The sequence below is a fragment of the Lolium perenne genome, chromosome 4, assembly GCF_019359855.2.
Source record: "Lolium perenne isolate Kyuss_39 chromosome 4, Kyuss_2.0, whole genome shotgun sequence".
Classification (NCBI taxonomy): Eukaryota; Viridiplantae; Streptophyta; class Magnoliopsida; order Poales; family Poaceae; genus Lolium; species Lolium perenne.
The window spans coordinates 251,977,323-251,990,466 of NC_067247.2; the positions used below are offsets into that span (position 1 = coordinate 251,977,323).

Here is a 13,144-nt window from a genome sequence, read left to right on the forward strand (position 1 = left end):
TTGCCCTGTGTTCATTTCAAATTTTAAGCTGTTTTTATTTCTCGGCCTCTGCTGTGCTTGGTTGCATTCGTGGCCACTTTTGGTAACGGGTGATAGTTATGGACTGGAGTCTTCCTAATTCTTGCTCTGTTTATTCATCTGGATAAGGATGCTCATGATAGTTTGAGTTTACATTTGTGATGCTCATGATACGTGTGTGTGTGCAGCTGTGCTGCTCACCGAAAGTATACTGTGCAGCTGTACTGCTCACCAAAAGCGTGCACACACCTGCTACTAAATTGATAGATTGTTGATCATACAAATTTCCTGAGGAAACTCCGAGATGATGTGATTGTCAATGGAGGGCCAAAGTAACTGAAGCAACCACATATCATACATGAGCAGTTGCAGATGAAGAGGAAGGCGGGGCTAGTCAGATGGTGAAGCAGGGGAGATGATGTGATTGTCAATGGAGGGCCAAAGTAACTGAAGCAACCACATATCATACATGAGCAGTTGCAGATGAAGAGGAAGGCGGGGCTAGTCAGATGGTGAAGCAGGGGTAGATCGATGGAGATGGTGAAGTTTTGTGGTACATGGAGATGAGCAAGGTGAGACTACATGGGTGAGACTGACTCGGAATACTGTGATAGTGACTGGGATGCAGAGGATGGAGACGACAACATATTTGAGTCTCAAGTGGATAGAGAGGTCAATGACCATAATGAGCCTCTTGTTGTTCATGATCTTGAAGATGATGCTGCTTTAGGAGATGAAGATTTCAGGCTGACAATAGAAGAAGAATATCTGAAATACAGGTTCAGCGAGTTCAATCCAGAAGTTGAAATGGAAAGTCTAGTATTTAAAATTGGAATGGTTTTTGCCAATGCAAATGAGTTAAGACATGCTCTGGGTGCATATAGCATTAGAAAGAGGAAAACTAGAAATGAATCTGGAAGGATAAATGCAGTTTGTGAAGAAGGTTGCACATGGAGGCTAAACGCATCAAGTGATTCAAGAAAAGAAGCTCTAATAGTTAGAAAGTATAGAAAAGCACACTTGTGAGGGACCTTTTGAGCTGAAGGCATTGACAGCCCCATTTCTGACAAGATATTTCATCAATGAATTTAGGAACAATTAGAAAATGGATTTGGCAACATTTGCTGCTAAAATTGAAAGAGAGTTCAATATGTCCCCAAACAGGTGGAAGCTAACCAAAGTTAGGAACATGGCACTCGCAATTATTCATGGTGATGAAGTTGTACAATTTAGTTCTCTAAGAGATTATGGTAAGGAACTAACTACCTATAATCCTAGATCGAAGTTTTTTCTGTCAACTACTCCAAACAAAGCAGCTGGAGAAGAAAGAAAGGAGCATCTTTCAACATTATACTGGTCATATGATGCTTGCATAAGAGGATTTCTAAAGGGCTACAAACCATTTATTAGTATCGATGGTTGCCATATAAAAATCAGGTACAAAGGACAACTTCCTAGGAGTAGATCCTAATGACTGTATCTACCCAATAGCAGTGGGTTTAGTGGAGGTTGAGTGCACAAGTTCATGGAAATGGTTTTTGACCACACTTAAAGAGGATATGCACATTACGAAACACTTCTACCTTCACTATCATGAGTGTATCATGAGGGATAAACAGAAGGTACATTTATGTGATTTTCTTGTAATTAATTTACTACATTTTCTTATTATCTCTATCTATATGCTACTGACATGTGGATATAATTGTAACATAGAAATTAGTATTGATTGCCATGTTTTGTTACTACTATTAGGGGCTAATTAACGTTGTAAAGATAAACATAGACACTGCGTTAGACACTTGTATCCGAATTTCCATAAGAAGCACAAAGGTGAAACCTTGTAGAATGATTTGTTGGCAATTACGAGATCAACAAACATACCAACTTGGCAAAGAAATATGAATAAAATGAAGGTGAACGTGAAGATGCATTTAAGTGGGTTGAGGAGCTTGCACCAAACACTTGGATAAAAGCTTTTTTAGTGATTTATCAAAGTGTGATATGTTGCTTAGGGCATCTCCAACCGGGCGACCCAAACGGACGCGCTGGGCCGTCCGTTTTGGGCCGTTTGGGTCGCCGCCAGGACACGCGGACAGCGCCCCGCGTCCGCGTGTCCGTTTGGGTCGCGCGCTGCGCCCAACGCGGCGACCCAAAGAGACGCCACGTGGCTCGTCTTCCTTGCGCGGCGCTGCGCCATGGCAGGCCTCGACGGGACAGCCATGGTGGGCGGTGGAACGCGCGGGAAAGATCCCGCGCGCGGCAAGGTTCCCGCGCGCGCGAAAACGACATTGGCGCGCGCTCGCGCCCTAGTTTCCCGCCAGACCGCCGGCTATAAAAGACGGCGGCGGTCTCACACAGACCGCCAGACCTTCCTCTCCCACTCCACCTTCTCCGGCGGCCACTCCACCTTCTCCGTCGCCATGCCGCGCACCCTGCAGGCCACATGGGCCAAGCTCTCCCTCGCCGCCCGGGCCAGGTTCCCGCGGACGGTGGAGGAGGAGCGCGCGGACTCCCGGTGGGTCGCCGACGACGAGGCGCTCCGCGTCGCTGCCGAGGCGGCGGCAAAGAAGGCCGGTGACGCGGAGATGGTGGAGGCGGCCGCGGAGGGCTGGCACGAGACCGCGGACGGCTGGGTACGAGGCCGCGGAGGAGGCGGCCGCCGCGGAGGAGCCCGTCAACGAGGAGGACCTCGCGCTGCCGAACATCAACGCCGCCATCGAGGAGCGACTCCTCGACCTCACGCGCGTGACGAAGGAGCACGAGGGCATCCGGCGGGCCGGCCGCCGCCGCCAGGCGACCTCCTCGGCCGTAAGAACGAGCTGCTCGCTATGCGAGCAGCCCGTCACCTCATCCAGATGCCGTCCCCCGAGCGGCGCGCCCGGGAGGATGCTGAGTCGGCGGAGCGCGGCCGGCAAGAGCGCATGCGCCGGCGGCAGGAGATCCACGAGGCCCAGGCCCCCGCCCTCGTCCGCGCGTTGAGGCGCGCGCCGCCGTGGAACGCGCCGCTCTGCAGGAGGTGGAGCTATGCGGGAAGCGGATGATTCCGCCGCAGAGGCGGAGCGCGAGCGCCCGAGGTGCGTGGACGGAAAGGAGGAGGATGACGGCCTCCTTCCAAGCTGCCCAGGCCCGCGCCGCCGCCCGCGCCGACGCCGACGCCCGCGCCTTCGCCGACGCGCCACCCAGCCCGTAGTAAGCTGGAGTGGAATCCTCACGCGTACAGGCCGCCCGCGTCGAGTGAAATCCACGGCCCCGACGGCGAGCCGGCGAGGGAGTCGCCGGCGAGGCCGCCGGCCCCGTACGTATTTAGGATAGAAGTAGTACCTAAAAAAATGTAATGAGTTCTTTTTAATGACAAATATTATTTATGCCTATGACACGCGGGCCAGGGGCGGACAAGGGGCGGACGCGAGCGACCAGCCTTTCGCGTCCGCGGCCACGCAAACCCGGCCAAGATTTGGGCCGGGTTTGCGTCGATCCGGACGCCGCGGGCATCCGTTTTAGGGATGGGTCCGCGCGCTGGGCCGGGTTTTTGTCCGGCTGGACCCATCCGGACGCGCGGGCGCGGGATGGGTCGCCCGGTTGGAGATGCCCTTAATGTATGATGAAGTTTCTGGTCAGCTTCTGTTTGTTTCGTTAGGCCACTGGGATCCCCATCGAGAAAAACAACTCACAACAGCTCAATGCATCTAGATGTATGTGTTGCCCCTCCTGCGTGGCGGTGGCACGAACCGACTGCACACCGTCTATGACATGACCAGTGTCAGCAGCACAACCAAACGAGCTCAAAGATGACGCTTGCTACATGTCTGACCATTCAAACCTTTTGTATAGTTTCGCTGACATTCAGTGATTAATTCCACGCATATCATACGGACATAGGACCATAGGCGGTGTGATCGTGACCGATTAGTTTGTTGCTTCACCTACCTATGTATCACGTATGGATATGCTAGGGGGGAAGAACGAACGAACCTTTCAATGTTGTCCTCCCTCCTGAATCCTGATATTCTAGATTGTTGAACACTTAAACTAGCCCGTTGCTGATGTATCTGCAAGTCAGCATCGCCTCGTCGCTAGTCTGTCTGACCGAGCTTCAGAATGGGACCTTTGCCAAGCAGTTAATAATAAATCTCATTCCCTGCTGAGCAAAGCTCTTATGATATGCTTGCATCATATACTCCATCCTTAAGGATATTGCAGCACAAAAGATACGGGATTGCCCACGCACAAGATAAAAGAAGCCCGGTTGTTTCTAAGCAAATCGTGCGTAAGAAGAGCATAGCTGTGTGGCAAAACGAAAGAACAAGATAAGAAACCTCGGCGATAGATCTCAAACATGATTAATTATCTGAGATTGCGAGCCCACTGTTACTATTACAGTACAGAAGCTCGGAGGGAACAGTGGCGTGAGCCGCGTCGCTTGCTGTTTCACTTGCCACACATCAAGATCCAGGTCCATGCAATGCATATGCATTGCAATCGATCGGCGATTCTGATCTGACAGGAAAATAAATAACGATCGATGCAGGGAGGAGACGGGATAGCTGGAATAGTTGTTGGACAAGCTGTAGCCCCTCATTCCGCAATCCTTGACAATTTTATTTCCCCAACTAATAAATCATGTACTCCGTTACGGAATAATAATGGTAATCATCAGCATGTTTCTTGTACTGAATATACTGATTTGGGGATTCATAATCCGTGATACAACGGCGGCTGATGTAACATAGAGCATAAACTACATATACACGTACGCAATTCAGTTGACCATCCAATAACTAATCCAGCCCGCTGATGCTACATATGATCCTCCTATGTACAAAATGTGAAAGATATATGAATATGGTTCTCCTGCACTGCACGACACTACTCAACCTGTGCCCATCTTCTCGGCCGTTAGTGCAGTGACACGTGAGGTTGTCGGCTCAGTCGATGCGTTCAACAGGTAAGTTGGCTTCATGTCAGGGTTGCGGCTTGAATATGTTGGTGCGGTGGCCTGTGGTCTGCGGGCAGTTGTCCTAGGCAGTTTTAAACTGCAGACGGCTGGCCGGGTCGTGCGGCGTTGCAGCTCGAGTGTGAGCGGTAACATGTCTTGGTGCGGCGGCTCTGAAAGCGTTGTGGCATTGATGGTGTTGTTCTCGTGTCGTGTGGGTGACGGGAATGCCTTCGAGGTTGGTTGTTGGTGTGGTGAGCTTTATAGAGGTCGCAATCTTGTGGTCTTCGTCACCTATGCGGGGTATCCCGTACGTGTTTGCTCCTCTCGTAGCAGCCTTTGGCCTTTTCTCTTCCCCGGCGGTGGGAGGCCGACAAGTTTTGTTTGTGCGGGTTCTCACGCTGGTGTTTCGTTGCATCGTTCGTATTTTTTTAGGATTTTGCTAGCTAGGAACTAAGTCGGGCTTAGTCAAGTCTATACCATGTGATTACATCGTGATTCATGCATATAAATTACAAGTTAGGTTGTACCTGGATTTTTTTCATTTACAAGTGTAGTCACAATGAGATTTTTTCAGTTACAAGTGGAGATGCAACTAAAAAAATCATCTGAACCGTTAGATTTGCTACATGATTCGTGTTTGTCATCAATTTGCAACATGAGTTGCAACTGAGATTTAATGACATCACACCTGACCGAGAACGAAGTTAGTTTTCAGTCAACTCAGAAATAGTCCCACTCGTATTTTTTCATTCAGCATGTTGTTGATGGGTGTGGTGTTGACCATTTAGTATTGGTTTGCGCTTAGTTTTTCGACACTCGATCAACCGGACAATCTTCTTCTTCTTGATTAATGAAAGAGACGCAACTTTTTATCTGGGTTTAAAAACTAAATTTGTTTATGGTCTCGATGATCGTCGGTTTCCTCTGTGAGGGTCAAAATGGCGATTGGTGGATCTCCTTCGACATCACGCAGTTTGTAAGAGGACGCGTACTAGTGGTTGGGGCGCCCCATGGGGCGCCTCCTCAGAGGTCAGGTGCGGCTCAATCAACAACCCAATTCTTATGTCCATATTCAGTCAATTTAAGTGATTTTGGGCACATTCTCATATCAACATGATATCCTCTCACAAATAACTAAAACTGCCCTTGCGCATGTTTCTGATTGATTTTCCAGAATCTATAACTTGACAAAACTTGTTTACAACAATGCTTACCAGAAAACATCACGTACAATTGAGTTTGGTTGATTGAAATACAAGCGGCTAATACGATGGTCCCATGAGTTTAATTTAAACGCAAGGTTGAAACGATGTCTGAACAAATTAGGACACATCGAGTTGGTGGTGTACACTAACAAAAGGAACACACATACATGACAAGCAAACGGAGGTCAGCAGCTAGGCTTGAATTATTATGGAAGGTGGAACAGCAGATTCGATGTATTGCATCAGCAGAGAAGGTGTTCATGTAACCCGGCACAGAGAGAACAGCTCCTTGGTTGTTTCTACATAAATTTGGAATGGGCAGATAATCGAACCTTGTCTGTAATCAGATGAAAGAGCTGATCCATGAACGTACATACACGTTAATTACAAGAACGAAATAAAAAAGAAACAACTACAAAATATTTGCAGCAACAGTATACCTTTCATGAACTGCATGTATTGAAAGTGTGAGCAGCCTCTGCAACAATCATGAACCTGCAACTCATTGTAAGAACAAAAAGCATGGAGCAGATAATAACTTGCCAATTCCCTACTTCCCTAGTGGACAAAGTACATATGTGCCCCCAATAACTGTATAGCAAACGAGCAAATTATAAATATTGTTATCAACTGTATAGCAAACAAGCAAATTATAAATATTGTTATGTGATTCTTAAACAACTCTGTAAGGGAAAAACAAAACTTTATCAGGTGGTGGTAGCGGTAGCCTAAACTACAAGAAACACCGGCAAGAACTCATTCAAAATTCCACTAAATCAAATAGTCCCTACATGATTTCAGACAAGTAAATATCAGATGGTACATACTTTCCTCGATATACACTTTGTCTATCAGCAAACGAAGTAACAGATGGAGAAGATAACATCCACAATTGAGGTCAAATTTTAACTGGAAGATAAGTACACAAGATTCTTGGAGAACATGGCACCAACCACAAATACAGCTAACCAGGACAATGTGTGGTTCAATCTGATTATTTGTTTCTTCAGGTTTCAGCTCAACACTGTTCTTTATTTGAATGTAAAAGGACAGCTAACCCAGGGCAAAAAATATATGGTAGATAGCATTACCATCAAGACGTGACGTTTAGACGACATAAATTTCTATAAGCATGGGACTAAGAATCAAATCATAGCAATCATCTTGCACATGTCTAGAGACATACCAATAGAAATAAATAACACCGAAAGCTAATTTGGTAAGGGAAAAGCAAAGGATCTTCTGACCAGTAATTCCATTAAACATTTAAGAAATAAAAACTCAAATTGTAGTAAAACTTTTGATAGATCTAGATATTGGCAATTTTATCTTTTAGGAACGGAGCATCACAACTACAAGAATCAGAAGAAAGCAGAAACAAACACTACAGTACTTTATATTTTACTTATGATTTTCGTTGGCCATCGCCTAAGCAGAAGTAATGTTAACTTGTTTCCTACTTGCTTGAAACATAAAATGTATAATGCTATTGCTCATCTGCAACATAGAGGACTTCAAATCATGTTAGACCCAGGTCACAAAGTTCAGAAATTTTGAGGTTCAGTACGATATCATTCAGGAAAGAAGAGAATTTAAAGCACGACAATATTCTGAAGAAATCAAAACAGTTTCTAACACCACCAGTAAACCATTTTGTCGATGGTTTTCTGTGAACATAAAATCATCACAATAAAAATTTGGAAGTTAATATGAATTTAATTTATAGAAGCTAACGATCAGGCTAACAATCAGTGTGCATTTTGGCATATGACATGAAGTGCTTACAACAAGTGTGCTTATAAAAAGGTTAATCTTGAGAGGCTCACGTGGCGCGCAAGGGTTGGGCCCCTGCCTTGCTTTACAGTAAGGTTCATTGAAGTGCTTACAATTCTCTCTCGCCTCCATCCTAGCACCCATCTATGCCCAGCTGCTTCTCATCAGCTAGTGATTTGCGAAGTTTATGCTCACAACCCAAACACACCAAAAACAGAACCATGCTCACTATTCAGGAGTCATGCATGAAACATAATAATTTCTCCAGATCCTAATCCGATTCCAAAAAATGATTTGATGATTACTAACAACTTAATTTACGACAAAGCAAAATAATAAACAATCAAACAAGTTCTCTGACTGCTAGTTAAGCTCGCTTCCTCTCTTGCGGACACATATGCTAATATAAATTATGACATGTAAGAGATTAACGGAAAACATAAACATTGGAAAGCCAGGTAGATCCACAAAAACAAAACAAAAATTGAGCTGACAGTGTTTATAACATTTGTATCTGGATGTGCCTGATAGACAAGAAGGTGAAAAAGAATAGACCAGACAATTTTGCATATATGTTGTGGGAAGCTTAGAGTCATGTGTACGGTTGAGAAAGTGGCCCTAGCCCGTGCAGCAGGAGCAGCAGCGACGATTCAGTTCAGAGCAATTAATGAGAAGACGTACCATGTGACTATTGTTGCCTTGCCAAGGTAGCCGCCTCCATCTCCGCCACGGCCGTAGACTGCAGCGTGTTGATCCTGCTCCCTACAGCCACCCTTCCACGCTTGAGACCCGGTGCATCCTCACCATCGCCTCATTGCGGTTGCGGTCGCCGTTGGCATGCCAATCTGCACAAGGCATGGACATCATCCATCCATCATGTAGGTTTTATCAGTACTATACCTGACTTCTTGAATGGACATACCAATGGTGCAGCAGGGAAGAAAAGGTATATCAGCTCAAGCTGCACAAGCATCAATAATTGTAAAAATCCTTTTGTTTTCCATTTGTTTTTGCTAATCCAAGAAACTGATAGGGGATTAACTATTTCTATGTATAATCCTCTAAATTAGTTCCTTAAGCCTTTTTCCCAAGCAATTTGGGGTAGGCTACATATGAAACCAACAGAAAAAAGAGACCAAAACAAGGAGAAAGAATTCACTTGCATGAGAGACGTGGACTAATAATTCACTTGCATATACACATGCTCTGTTCGGAATATGCATCAGATCCATCTCAACAAATGCATATCTTCTAGTACACAGAAATCGCATTATCCATAACCAAGTACAGTCTATGTACATTACCACCAGACATGCCAAAATTAACTGAAACTCCAACCTATAATTTGTAGACTTTACAAAAGAGCACCACCAGATTTAGGAAGACTGAGAAAATTACCTCCCTCTATTCAGTAGCATATCATGTAAACTGAAATTTTCCCCAACTTGAAATCACAATGGTGGTTATTGTCGCTAGCTGTTGGCGAATCTCCTGGACAGGCAAACAAAATAGATTAAAATTGGGGAGGTGGAGATCACAAGGAGCACGCTTGGGAAGACCAATTGAAAAGATCTACTCACTGCAGCCGTCGCGCAGGTCCCCATTGTCCACGAGCTGAGGTCGCGTTGGGCTGCACCAGCCTGCGAAATCCAATGAGCTAGGGTTTGCCGTCACTGGCCTGTGATGAGGAAGTAAAGAGGGCGGGCAAGGTTGTCACCACGATCTCGATCGGCATGGTGCATACATGAGAGGAAGATAGATCTGGAGCAGAGGGGAAGAACGGATTGGAAGAAGCCTCACCTTGGCGTAATCTGCGTCAGCCGCGGTCGCCGCTGCTCGACGCCCGCACCCCTCACAAAACAGCGCCCCCCACTGATCTTACCGGCCGTGATGACCTTGGTAGTTGGTATCTTCTCTCGCTCTGCCTATTACTTCGGCTGCAGGTACATCTGACCGCACCATCCTGCATCGAGGGCACCCTACCTGGTCGGCGCCCTTGTACTCCTTCTCCCGCCGAGGGTTGAGCAAAGGGAGCACGGTGACGGGGAGGACCACCAGAGCAAAACGAGGGAGCTTACCGGCGGCGAGAGGGAAGGTGCGACGGAGGAGCGAAACCTACGGGGCGCCCGTGCAAGGATGGCGGCTAGGGTTCGCTGCCATGGTTTTGTCTCCTGCTGCAAAGAATGGACGGTTCGGATTGATCAAGGTTCGACAGCGCATCGGACGGTCCGCTGGTTACTCCCGCAGCGAGCGCTCGCACAGCCGGCGCGAGATAGTTGGCTATCGTGGAGTGCTCTGAGATGGGGCAAACACCCACGCACTTGCTTGTTCTCAATGTCGCACCGGCAAAGCCTGACACGCGTGGACAGCGGCAGCCGGCAGGATCCACAGCGTACTACTACAAGGTTTACTCGGGTTAGATCGGATCTGGTAGTGGTTAAGTTTACCCTAATTACCTACACACAATGCAGGCCCTGCCTGCGTGGACCGGCAGTTCAGTGACCGCGCACTTGTGTTCTCTGGCCGTACCTCGGAGTACTCCGTACTCGTACATTTCCCTATTCTTTTCTCTTTCGCGACGCTCTCGATGGGCTGCCAATCCGCGTGCCGCGCCCAGGCTGGGTTAGGGCATCTTCAACCGCGCGATCCAAACGGACGCGCTGGGCCGTCCGGTTTGGGCCGTTTGGGTGGCCGAGCGGACACGCGGATAGCGGCCCGCGTCCGCGTGTCCGTTTGGGTCGCGCGCTGCGCCCAACGCGCGGACGCATCGCAAAAAACGTAGAAACACGAAAACAAATTTGAATACGAATTTAAACGAAATTATATTGAACATATGCCCTATTTTGGGCAAATTTGTACATAGCCCTATTTTTTGGCAAATAAAACTAACAAAAGAAGCCCCTATATGGGCTTTTAAATTTAAACTAAAATTAAAAAACCCTCTATTAGGGTTTGGTCGGCGGCGCGGTGGCCGCCGGTGCGCCGCCTAGCCCTCGTGGGCGTCGTCGGCGACGTCGTCGACGTCCCCGGGCGGCGACGCGGCTGTTGTGGCTCGACCGCGCCGGGGACTCGGCCACGGAGACCACAGGCCTCCTCCCACGGCGAGTGGGGGTCCGAGCCACCCGCGGCCGCGGCGGCGCACGGAGCGCCGCCTCCTCCCCGAGGCGCTCGCTCCTCTCCCCGCTGTGCGCGGCGCTCGGTCTCTGGCGCCGCCGCCGGTCGGCGCGGCGCGCCTGTCCTCTGGCGGCGGCGCCGCTCGTCGGCGCGGCGCCGGCCTCCTCCCGCCGCGCCGCCTCCTCCTCCTCCTCCCGTCGCGCTGGAGGGCCCGGGCGTAGAGCTCCCGCCCTCCGCCTCCTCCACCTCCCGCCGCGCCGCCTCCCTCCATTTCGGAGGTGCGAATGGCCGCATGGAGGTGCGGCCATTTCGCCTCCTCCTCCGCCGCCGAGATGATCGGGGCGGCGGCGCGGAGGTCCGGGTCCTCCTCCGAGGACTCCGGCTTGGGCTCGATGAGGAGAGGCGGCGGTTCGGCAATGCCGCACCGCCGCGGGCGGCCTCTCCGATGTGGAGGCCGCCGCGGTTCCCTCCGGCCCGCAGCGCCGGCGGACGACGGCGGCTGTTGCTGGCCTCGTCGTCATTGGCTCCGGGAGCGAACCGTCGCTTCGGGGCCATGGCGACGGTTTTGCTCGGGGAGTGGAGTGGGGGCTGGAGTGGAGGGCCAGATCCCCTCCAGTCCCCATTTAATAGTCTCCCTGGTCACCGACAGGTGGGCCCAAGGGAGACGAGGCGACCAGCGCGCGGACGCGAGCGGATGGCGCGTGCCATTCGCGGCCACGCAAACCTAGCCCAGATTTGGGCCGGGTTTGCGTCGTTCCGGACGCCGCGGCCGTCCGCTTTTGCGGTGCGTCCCCGCGTTGGGCCGCGTTTTTGTCCGACTCGACCTAAACGGACGCGCGGGCGCGGTTTGGATCGCGCGGTTGGAGATGCCCTTAAGACTCAAAGCCTCGGCTGTTCACACTAGCACAGACTAAATGATCCATTTACGATACGCTGAGTTTCTGTGTTGGAATAGACATGTACATGGATAAAAAGAGGGTGACTAGGCATGCAAATGGTACGGATATTTTCAACGGATACATATGTGGATATGGAATTTAGTTACGCGGACATCATTGCTATCATTCGACAGGTGAGGATTACAGCTTTTTTTGACGAATTATCCAAGCTTTGTAATTAGAATTATCTGTTAAAATTACGTTAGTAGACGACATAAATACCTGACTGATAACCATTAACATAATCACTGGCGGATCTACATGTATCTTAAGGGGTGCGCATGATACCCCTAGAAAAAAATCCTTTGCAAAATAGCAATTTTTCAACACACATGCACCCCTTAGAAAAGTTCAAACTCTGTTTGTGCACCCTCTAGGCACCCTGGTCTGAGATGTTGTAGCTCCGCCACTGAACATAATCACCCGTGTCTATTATATATGTAAGTAATCTAAGCCTAGTATGACCTTGCGTCTCTCTCACTTCCCCCAAAATCTAACGCTTTCTCGAGTTCTCATCTAGACACATGAAACAAGAACAACCATAGCTACTGAATTGCTCATCTGCCCACCAATCATACTAGGAACAACGCCCACAATAATACAGACAGGGCGTTGACCAGTCTGTTGCGCTTAGATATTTTTTTTTTGTTCACATTGTTTGAACGGAGAAAATAAAATTATATCTCTTTGCACGCATTTATTTATTCGATGATTTTCATCCCTTTTTACCCAAGTTCGCTCCGTCTTCGATGTCAACCCGTAGTCCGATGTATAAGTATCCAAATTCGCATCAAGTCATTATCTAATCCGCTATGAATTCGGTAAAAAATATATGGCAATTAAGAGAGTGTTATCGATCTGATCCGTTACATCAGATGAGTAAAGGGCTAGAAACAAAGGAAAAACTCAACTGTAGCCCGGGCTACATGTATAGCTCGGTTTTGCTTTTTCTTTTTCAAACTTTTAAATTTTGACTTGAAAGTTTTATAATTTTTTTAGAAAAATGTGTAGACGTAGAGAATATTGAAATCTATCGGTGTGTAAATTTTCAGATTGAAATACATCGTATATTGCCCTCAGCAAAAACAACAATTTCTTACAAAATGACAAAATCTAGATTGTAGTGTACTGTTCATCACTATTCACCAATGCTGAAA

The 13,144-nt window shown here is 48.3% G+C and overlaps 1 long non-coding RNA gene across 2 annotated transcripts; it reads right to left on the reverse strand.

The window, feature by feature from the left end:
- Nucleotides 1-6,112: 6,112 nt before the first annotated feature.
- On the reverse strand, nucleotides 6,113-10,226 carry LOC127332268 (uncharacterized). 2 transcript variants are annotated; one of them, XR_007870321.2, is made up of 6 exons: nucleotides 9,736-10,226; nucleotides 9,516-9,613; nucleotides 9,334-9,426; nucleotides 8,858-8,896; nucleotides 6,603-8,780; nucleotides 6,113-6,518 (listed from the first exon to the last, which is right to left on the reverse strand). It is a non-coding gene; the product is annotated as an uncharacterized lncRNA (long non-coding RNA). The 2 variants fall into 2 exon arrangements; XR_007870320.2 differs by lacking the exon at nucleotides 8,858-8,896 and having other exon boundaries at nucleotides 9,736-10,225.
- Between the last annotated feature and the right edge of the window lie 2,918 nt (nucleotides 10,227-13,144).